The sequence below is a fragment of the Amphiura filiformis genome, chromosome 19, assembly GCF_039555335.1.
Source record: "Amphiura filiformis chromosome 19, Afil_fr2py, whole genome shotgun sequence".
NCBI classification, from domain to species: domain Eukaryota; kingdom Metazoa; phylum Echinodermata; class Ophiuroidea; order Amphilepidida; family Amphiuridae; genus Amphiura; species Amphiura filiformis.
The window spans coordinates 3,383,845-3,394,761 of NC_092646.1; the positions used below are offsets into that span (position 1 = coordinate 3,383,845).

The window sequence follows — 10,917 nt, forward strand, 5'->3', positions numbered from 1 at the left end:
CGTAATTTGTGTTTATGTAAAGCGCCTAGAGACCTTTTTGGCATTGGGCGTTATATGAAACGCCTTATCATTATTATTGATAGATTGATTTTCTTTTAATAAAATTGATTACTTTATTTTCATTATTTGCTATTTATTTTCTATTAATTGACTTTATTTTTATTTATTTATTTATTTATTTATTTTTTTTCTTTCTTTCTTTTGTATTTATTTATTTAAATTTAATTTTTTTTTTTTGGTAACTTTTTGTGTACTTAATTATTTACATATCTATATATTAATTAATTAATTAATCAATTAATCAATCAATCATGGTATGGTGAGTAATCAATCAACCAATCAATCACTCGATCAATCAATCGATCGATCAACCAAGCAACTAATCAACCGACCAATCAAGTAATCAATTAATGTTATTATTTATTATTATTTAAACCTTTGCTTCTTAAAATTGGAATTGCGTCTTACAGCATATGTACTTGTTGCAAATACTTATCTTTTTTGCCTTTGAATATTCCGATGGTTCTGGTCTTTTTCTCCGTTTTAGCATGGTGAAACTGGTCCGCTTCAGTTGAACGCTACGTGTTTCACTGCATGCCGCCATGGCCGTCGGAACTGTACGGTATGAACCGCAATGTGTATCTACCAAAACACGTTTCAAAACGTAAAAAGGGGCCAAGTTTAAAAAATCTTTCCTGTGTGGCTTTTCACCCTTTTTTAAACTTGGTCCCATTCAGTAAAGTGGTACCGTAATAACATGAAGAATGAGTCCTAATTTCTACATGCAACAATTAGGTTTAAGACTGTTCGAAAGCGGTGCAATATGACGTAGGCTATGTATTATCAAAAACATTTGAAGGTTTATGTTTCATTATATTGCGTGTTCATAAAGAGTAGTAGAGTATTATATATACTTAGCAAATTGACTGTCTGTCAACCTGTTACATATTATAGGCCCTACATCTGTACATAAGGCGCAGGATCGCACACGGTTGTTTGATGGGATCATTTATTAGTTTTTCAAACAAAACATCATGTACAACCAAATTGTAGGCTTAAACAGCTAAAATGATATCATGCTAATGTATACGGATGCTTTTGAGTCATTCTCAACTTTAATTTCCCCTCTTTTACAAAATTATTCACTTTTATAGTATATTTTAGATATAAAATGTATCTATTAATGACAAAATTGGTGGCGCTATTTAGTTACTGGAAATTACTCTTTCACGATTTTAATACAAATAATTCCTTTTATTGTTTGATAAACTGTGTTTATAAAACTTCCTTTTTGCTTGTTTCACCTATTCCAGCTGTTTTAATGGCAATATTAATCACTTAACCCTTGTAAATAAAGAAATATGATTTAAGATAAATAGCGCCATCTATAGTTTGCATTTAGTTAATAATAAAGCCAATTCTACAAACATCAAACAACCGTGCGCACAAGACGATGAAGAATTTAACAAAGTGAGTATTTGCTACTTTTGCTTAAATCAAAATACATTATAACGTCTTTACGGAAAAACTTCAATCAAGCACGAACATTAATTAATTTACTCTACAAAATGAACACTGACAACTAAGAAAACAAACAAGTAGCCTAAAGATGACTTCGTATGGGTCTTTAGAAACTTTCATAAATGGGACCAAGTTTAAAAAAGGGTGAAAAGCCACACAGGAAAGATTTTTAAACTTGGCCCCTTTTTACGTTTTGAAACGTGTTTTGGTAGATATTAATTTTTTTTTTGAGGTAAAAAGATATTGCGCGGTAAGTGGTTCTTTTTAGCCATGCGAGGCGAAGTAGTTGGATATCCATATTTCGCGGTTAATGGTTCTTTGTAGCCCTGCGGGGCAAACTAGTTGGATATCCATATTTCGCGATGAGTGGTTTTTGAAGCTTCGAGGGCAAACTAGTTGGATATCCATATTTCGCGGTTAGCAGTTCTTTGTAGCCCTGCGGGGCAAACTTGTTGGATATCCATATTCGCGGTTTGTGGTTCTTTGTAGCCCTGCGGGGTTGGATGTGAGTGGTTTTTACAGCTTCAAAACTAGTTGGATATCCATATTTTGCGGTTAGCAGTTTTTTGTAGCCCTGCGGGGGCCTATGTTCGATATCCTCATTTCGCGATTAGTGGTTTTTAAACTGCAAACCTAATAAAGATATTTTGATAATTGAAAATAGCCTTTATCATAAATCGTATTGAAAGAGTCAACAAGCGTCAGAAATTATAATTTGACATGGAACTTCGGTCATATTTTATTTGAAATATAACTGGATGTTAGGGTCTGCATGCATGGTATGCATAGTATGATGATATACAGACATTGACCTTTTCCTAAAACTATTAAGCAGCAAGTTGTGTATCACACCCATCATCAGGGCGATGTGACTTCATAAAAGGGCAATGTCGGGGATTATAGGACACAATCGAAGGGGAGAGATGAGGTCCGACCAGGTCCGACCGAGTCTCCTACACAGGTTACGCTCCCTGTGGAGGGGCGGAACCAAACTGGCTGATGTGGAGACTAAGCCAGTTTGCGTCGGTCTGATACTCGTCTTTGACCATGCGCAGATCTGGCTGGTCAGGAAGATATTTAATATCCCGAATTTATAATATGCCTACCAGTTCCATCTATAACCGATTTGCTAGAGAATATTTGTTACCATGTTTAATAAATTCGTATTAATCGTATAATAAAATGTGGCCAAATGTATATTTGTGTACATAGTGTGTGGATCCACTCTTCTACGGACTTGGCTACTAAGCATGTCGGGAAGGATATGGCGGTATGCTGACCTGGGTCAATATGTTCTGGGCAGATGAGGTCCGACCAATTGCCTACGACCTTATGTGCGATCATGTGTAACAGGCAATTCCCGATAATAATAGAGGTTCCCTGCCATCATGGGTTCGAACCCCTTTATTGTATTTTATTGTTAAACCTGAATAGCGTGATTACTTTTGAATGAGCGGCAGCACACATATTTTGTTTGAGGATAGCTGGATCTATCTCCTTTTCCTCACATCTTCTCTGTAGTACAAAGCTGTCTTTTTATCTAGTGTTTAGACAATGTTTACTCAACCATTGCTATCAATGGATGTTGCCATTTTGACGACTTCTAACTTTTGAAATGCCCAAAATGAATCAATAAAACCGTGTATAAGATATTTGCGGGGATATTTGGGCGCGATTAGAAAAATTAGAAAATAAATGGGCACTTCTGGGTTGGGTATCTATAGAGGCCCTGCATGAAATTATTGATTGGCTCCAAACAAAGAATTTGAACCGGTGTCCTTCACCGTAGTTATGGCGGAGTACAGTCCATTCAATCAAATGTTGTCATCAACCTATTTGATCGTAGTGCAGGGTTATGTGTGTGAGACGAACTGTCACGGTAGATTGCAATCATGCTTTTGTTGAATGCATTTGAGTAGTCTGCCATATTTACGGGATGATACTTCACATGCAATGCCTCTATAGATTCTATAGAATTTAAGTATGATATATTTTCGATGGTAATATATTTTCACTTTCAAAGTTTGTAGTTTTCATAATTGCAATTTCTGAATATTATATAAAAGGTGGGAATAAGTCTATAAATGAAAGAGTATCGGATCATTTTGAATGTTAATAAATGCGAAACGCCGGCGGTAGACACCAGCAATATCAGGGATTGCCGCGATTCTTGCAGTAGCTTTTATGAATAGAATACAATAGTGGATACAATAGCGGATACAATAGCGGAACAATAGAGCTCTCTTACGGGCAAATAAACCTCGTCGCGTTTTGCTAAATTTCACTTCTTCTTTTTCATGAACTAACCGTTATTTCATTAAGTAACCGTTATTTTTGAAACTTGGCAAAACCTCGACGCGAGGTTTTTAATCAGTACATGCATCAGCATTCGGTGGTTCAGCGCTATATAGCATGCGTGCTATGTCCACTGTATACAGTATGATCAAATGAGTACTGCACGATTGACCATTTACACCTTTATATAGTTCATTTCGACCACTGTCCAGTCTGTTATTGTGCCTGTTTATTCCATGGACACTTAACTTTCTTCTGTTGGACAAAGTTCTTGCTGATACTCCCTAAGAAGTGGTTATTTAGACAAAATATATTTTTCATTTGAAAGAATGGCCATCAAAATTATTCCGAAGTCAAATTGTGACATCAACGGCCAGTGCACACGCCCTCATCGTCGATCCCGGGACTAACACCAATTAACGATAACAAGTCTCGCTAATTGTACTTATTTTATATTTCGATTGACTTTCACTGGAATATGCCCTAAATTAGACCCGATGAAAGGTGTTTGTTATCGGAGTGTTGCCCACAATACATGTGAAATAATCAATGTTAATCAATTCGGCAAGTTTAAGGTATACAGAAAAAAAGTAGTTCACAGGATCTTGCGAATGGTAGTGAGCTTTAGCAAAAATTAAATCCTCAATTCATAGCGAGCGTGTAGAAGAATTCAAACATCACAGATATACTTTTGTAGTTCCTGTGGTTCTTGAGTTATGTTGTAAAGAGGGCTGAAACAACAACACTTTTGTAAAACGTACATAACTCATTAACAATAATAAATTAAGCAAGTTTTCAAAGTGTACGATTTGTAGAATGAACATTTGCAAAACACCAAAGTGTTATTTTTCAATAATATATTGATTCAGATAATGAAAATCGATTATTTTGGCTTCGACCGACAATACCTGGTATACCCTTAAACCTACATGTATATTATTTAATACAGTAAGCAAAAGAATTAAGGTAGCAGTTGTGTTCACCCCTGTATATATCCCAAATAAAAATAAACGTGTCAACTTTAAAACAAGTAACCAATGCATGTACTCTTTAGCTCTGATTTAAGCCCTTATTTGTTGAAATTGGTTGAGAATTAAAGAAACGGTGATCCCAAACCTAATGAAGATACGAAATAAAAAAAGTTGCACTTTTGTGTTATAATCAATGAAAGCACACGGCGCTACATATAGTTCTCTTGTTCGAATTAAGTTAGCAGTTGTGTGCCCCTGTATATCCCAAATAAAGACAAACGTGTCAAAATTAAAACAAACAGCTAATACTTGAATTCTTTAGCTCTGATTCAAGACCTTATTTGTTTAAATTGGTTGAGAATTAAAGAAACGGTGATTCTAAACCTAGTGAAGATACGAAATAAAAAGTTGCATTTTTGTGTTCTGTAAAGCACGACGTTAATTTTTCGTGCTAATCAATGAAAGTACACGGCGCTAGTTCTCTTGTTCGCGAACGCTTTGTGTACAAATCAATAGGGCAAATATAGGGGTGCAGAATGGTGAAACCTTTGTTTAAGTTTGGTGAAAAGTGTGAAATTTGGCTCAGATGTAGTATTCAGTCTGGTAAACAATTCTAGGGGGAGGGCCAATAATATTTTGTCCAATATGGTCGCCATAGAGGTCATCGATACAGGGTTAAAATTCAAAGTTCAAATTGAGTTATAATTCATGCCAACGGTCCCTGGCCTGATGGTCACAAGGATCCAGAAAAAGTATAGTTTAACCTATCTGTGGTGTACGGTTCTCAATAGTATAGTATAGTATAGTATAGTATAGTATAGTATAGTATAGTATAGTATAGTATAGTATAATATACAACTATTGACTGCTATGAAGGGCACAGTTAAAATTATAGGCTCGAGGTGATGTCAAAACCATTGATTCAGCTTCGCTTCGGGCATAGTCATGGTTTTGACATCACCGAGGGCCTATAATTTTAAACTGTGCCCCGAATATTAAGCAGTCAATATTTGTTTTATATACCGAATAATATAGATTCTTCTCATTTGATTGGTTAAAAGATTTCCTGACTGACAAGGCCTACAAGCTTTTAACTGCATAGGCTTAAATGCACACAGTCATGACAGTGCATGCAAGAGCGCAGAATTTGGACCGATATCTACCGTATAAATCCTTGACATGTAACAGATTGTAAACATTCACTGCACTCACTGCTGCGGCTGGTAAAATATCGTCATCTGCAAGGAGAGGTCAAATTCATCGCCAACTGTGACCCGGTAGTCTCTTTTACAACACAGTAATCAACGCCGACCTATAGTGGGTGCGTAATGTATACGAACGACCTGTGTATTTGGGGTTGCGACTATTATTAACCGGGCACAGTTGAATCTATGCCCCGGCCATAGTTGCTTATGACGTCATCTTGAGACAAAAAAGGGGGCACAGCTATTTTAATGACTCCATTTTAACCAATCAGATGAGAGGAATCTATATATATGAGGTATATAGTATAGTATAGTATAGTATAGTATAGTATAGTATAGTATACACATATTAACTGTCTATGAGTGTGATGGTCGAAATATAATCACGAGGTGAAAGATGGATTGTTCCATTCCACGAGCCGGAACGGCGAGTGGAATGGAACAATACATCTTTCACCGAGTGATTATATTTCGACCATTACACGAATTTAAGACAGTTAATATTTGTTTTATATCACTCATGCATAAATTCTATTACGAAAATACTATTTAAGGTAGGAAATACATTTTTTAATCAACATAACACCATGTTTTGCCGTGATATACTTCACATAAATCGGCGAGTCCAAGAGTCAGCGCACGGCTTGGCGCAGGCACACTACGACAAAGCACATGATGGTAAAGACTATCACACGGAGAGGGTGATGGTAAAAATGATAAATGGTAATCAACCAATGAACTGTCTAGAATTTATGTATGAGTGATATAATATAGTATAGTATAGTATAGTAGTATAGGATAGTATAGTATGCTGAGAGAAACAATTTGAGACCATTTTGATAAAAATCGGGGCAAGTTTTCAAATTTCAAATTTGAGCCCTTGAGCCCTCTTTGACCTAACTGGAGAACCTTACATCATATATACTTTCATTTGGTTCATAAATCGGTTTTTCCGCCACGATTTGCTAGTATAATTTATCGTTTCTTTTCCTTTTTTTTTTTCTTTCTTTTCTTTCGAATGCCTCCTCTTTATTTTTTATGTTTTTTCAGTCCCTTACGTATATATTGTATTTGGGAAACATTGCTACATAGTACATATCCTGTATCAATTCATGTATGCCTATGTAGTTTGTTTGTTTTGCGTATGTTTGATTGTCTATTTCCTGTTTCATCAGCTGGTATTTAGGCATGCTTGAATATTTACTTGCATCCTTCAGTATATAGACTTAGTTCGATAATTAAATGTTATAATGTAACTGAAGTCTGGAACTACATTTAGTTGTTAAAACCAACGAGCTGCACAATTCCACTTCCACAGTATGCGGCATGGCCATCCCTTTATAATCCCTCATACTGCAGTTACTGTCCGTTTTCCTATACACAATACACAGTGCTCTTTCCCATTGACGCGTGACCTTTACAAATAGCCCTACGTTAACAGTATGGGGATATGACTAGTTAACGTCGCTGTGTGAAAAATAACCGGCCAATATTAAAAGTACTCTTCTAAAATTCTAGACAATATAGTTTTTAACATGTCCTAAATTTTAGCTAATTTAGATGTTTGGAAATATTCGTACTTTGGTGTTTTAGTTAATGTTATAGGTAATAGTACATTGCCTAGTTAACGTCGCTGTGCTGTGTGAAAAATAACCGGCCAATATTAAAAGTACTCTTCAAAATTCTAGACAATATAGTTTTGTAACATGTCCTACATTTTTAGCTAATTTAGGTGTTTGGAGAGGGTCGTACTTTTGTGTTTTAGGAAGGACATGTAAACGACAGATAACACCAAAAATATGAAGAAATTATTTCCAAACCGTGTTAAGTCAAAAATCATTATGTTGCTCATTTTCAAGAATGCTGGTTTACAAAAAGCACGCCATTGTCTGATTTCGTGAACAAAGCCACACATAACATTAAGTTTCCTTTCGTTTCCTTTATAATCGGTTACCCAACTGAAGCTATGAATACCAGCTTTATTGCGATATCGCACATGAAAACAGTCACTTGTGCACAACCAGAGAAGATCCGATTTAATCAGTTGAGCTGTTTCAATGAGTGTTATCTTGGTTTAATAGCTTTTAATGGGGTTAAGTCCTGCAAAGGTCGAGATGAATTCTACTGTAGACATGACTGCATCATGTTTAGAAACAAGACAATAAAAAAGTAAAACGACCGACCGACTGACCTTTTTTGTGCGTTCATATTGTATTTAATATTACCCTTATTTTTGGATCCGTTGTTTTCACTCCTTGTTGCCTGTTTTTTTTTGGCGGGGAGGGGGTGGGGGCGCTTGTTTTCAGTTCAACTTTCGATACATTGAATTTAATTGTACAATCTTCATATTTTGTTATGTTCAGGCGCTGTTGATAAACATCATTTTAATGACACCGACAGACATTGCAGTCCAGGACATTTTCAACTGAATAATGATGGTATTTGTCATCCCATGTTAACGTGTACCGACATTCAAGACAGTGTCACTGGCATTCATAAAATCGGCGGTGGATCTATTAAGAATGTAAGTTAGTTGATGGTTTTCTTCAAAAATGTATTAATCTTATAAGACTTAAGGGGGAACTACATCCCTGGCCAAATATTATAGCACATTGGTGACAAGTAAGATATGTATATTATAGGGGCAAGGACTACAACTACTGTACTGAAAATTCAGCCACTCAAGCAAGTAGTTATTGATTTATTGATCAAATATTGGTTTTCCCTCATTTTTGACCGTAACTCCACAACTGTTGTCTGTGCTGAAATAAAATTTACAGTGCAGTAGTTGTAGTCCTTGCTCCTATAATATACATATCCTACTTGTCCCCAATGCGCTATAATTTTTGAGAAAAATGCAAAAATAGGCACAAAATTGGCCAGGGGTGACAGTAGTATCCCCTTAATAACAGCTTATCAGTGATGAGTATACTCTATAAAACCTGTCCAATAACTGCTTCACCTGGAACCAAATGCCTGTGTGTTTAAAGGCAATTGGTGATCCAAAAGTAGATTTTTCTACGGCTATATGAATCAACATGAAAATGCTCAAATTCTTTTAAATGGTCTTATTCTTTTCGTCTTCGAAACACCATCTAAATTATGAATAATTTGGCAAATTCCAGCAAACACAAATATGTTTACATAAAACATTTATCGGGTTATATAATTATTTAAAAAAGTATAAAACGATTTTCTGTAATATTTAACCCAAGGCTTTTATATTTGGTCAGTATACTACCCTAGGTAATCGACTTCCAAAAAGCACACCAAATTGGTCCGTACATGTAGGTTGCTATGGAAACGGCGGCCATTTTGGATTTTGAAAGGATATAGTCCCAAAAATTGAAAGAATGGATAGCTAAAAACATGATCTTGAAAGTTACAGAAAGAAAATAGGCAAAAATAATAATTTTTCGGCATTATTTCGGGCGTAATTGCCTATTTTTTGCAAAATAAAAAAATTTGTCAAAATTCCTTCTGTAAATGTCTCAGAAAAGGTCTTCCCATCATTCCTGTGCAATTTCAGCTAATTTGGACATGTGGTTTGAAAAAAGCTGCGCACAAGATGCTACCTTTAAGAAAATGGCATTTTGCATTTAATGTCTAGAAACACTGTTTTTATTTTTTTTGCAATAATAATGCAAATTTCGAGCCGTTGAATCCAATATTTTATTCACATAATTATTATTTTAGCCAAACCACTAATAAATCAAACTTTCTCAGTGATATAACCGGATAAAACCTCAAATATCGCAGGGTATAAACAATATAATACATAAGAATACAATACATGTGTTTGCATAGGCAAAAACGAAGAGGGTCACATTTTTGCGTCACGTAACTACCCACAGATTTGGAAACAAACGTCCGATTAATTAAAACATAATTATTCTTCTTCGTGTTATGACCAGGTTTATCTTGCCAGATGGAAGAAATACAACGTAAGCCTTGTGAATTTGACTCGCCCGTCTCGCAGCAATTACTTTTCTTCTTCCGCAAACAAACTGAAACAGTTTCAACCAAGTCCGTTTGTTACTCAACTGCTTGGCTATTGCTCATCTATTCCCGCCATTGTCACAGAGTATCACAAATATGGGTCGTTAGCAAATATCAAGAACATCTTAAAAGACACCGACGAAGACAATGGAGCGACGAGATTCAGCCTTTGTCTTGATTATGTTAAAATAATTCATTTTCTTCATTCAAGTCCATCTGGTGCTCATGTTATGTGTGATAGCAGTACCTTAAGTAAAGCACTTTCACAATTTTTAGTGACTTCTGATCTCCATGTTGTTGTTAACGATTTAGACATGCTTCCTCTGGTCAATTCGTCCATGGGAATTTTAACACATTGTGGAGATTGGGGGTCAGTCTCCAGGAACACTGGACTATTTGCTGCTCCCGAACAATTAACGTGGTCTTCCACAAAAGACGAAGCAACGCAATATGACGAGAAGTCAGACATCTGGAAGATTCCAGCGGTAGTGGATTATTTGTTAGGAGCAGATATCCATGGAAATATTACTAGGCTAATATTGTCAAAACTTCACCACGGCTTGCCGTTCCAGGAATTACAAATTCATTAACAAACCATTATTGCGAAAAACAATTTACGCAAAAATCCGTTGCGTATTTTAAATGTTAAACCACAACTTTTAATGGCGAACAGATTTAAACTATTTGTCTCTCTTAATAGCCAGTGAGAGTTAAAAGAATGGTAATCATTAATTATAATCAATTACTGATACTCAAAATCTTTCCCGCTTAAGGTAGTGCTGACCTAAACGGCTTTGCTAAAGTAACGACTTTAACAAGAATTGTCTTTAAAAAAGATAACGCCATGGATGAAGATGCTTATAAGGGTGATCATATCAACCAAGTTCAACACCTCACATTGACATTGTAAAAACGTTGATATTTCA

General features: G+C 35.6%; 1 long non-coding RNA gene across 1 annotated transcript in view; it reads left to right on the plus strand.

Annotated features, from left to right (window-relative positions):
• LOC140140299 (uncharacterized) overlaps window positions 1-10,127 on the plus strand; it is a 45,136-nt gene extending 35,009 nt beyond the window's left edge. Inside the window, exons 2-3 of the long non-coding RNA XR_011857241.1 lie at window positions 8,356-8,516; window positions 9,907-10,127. This is a non-coding gene — a long non-coding RNA (uncharacterized lncRNA). The remainder of the gene's footprint in view (window positions 1-8,355; window positions 8,517-9,906) is intronic.
• The last annotated feature ends 790 nt before the right edge of the window (window positions 10,128-10,917 follow it).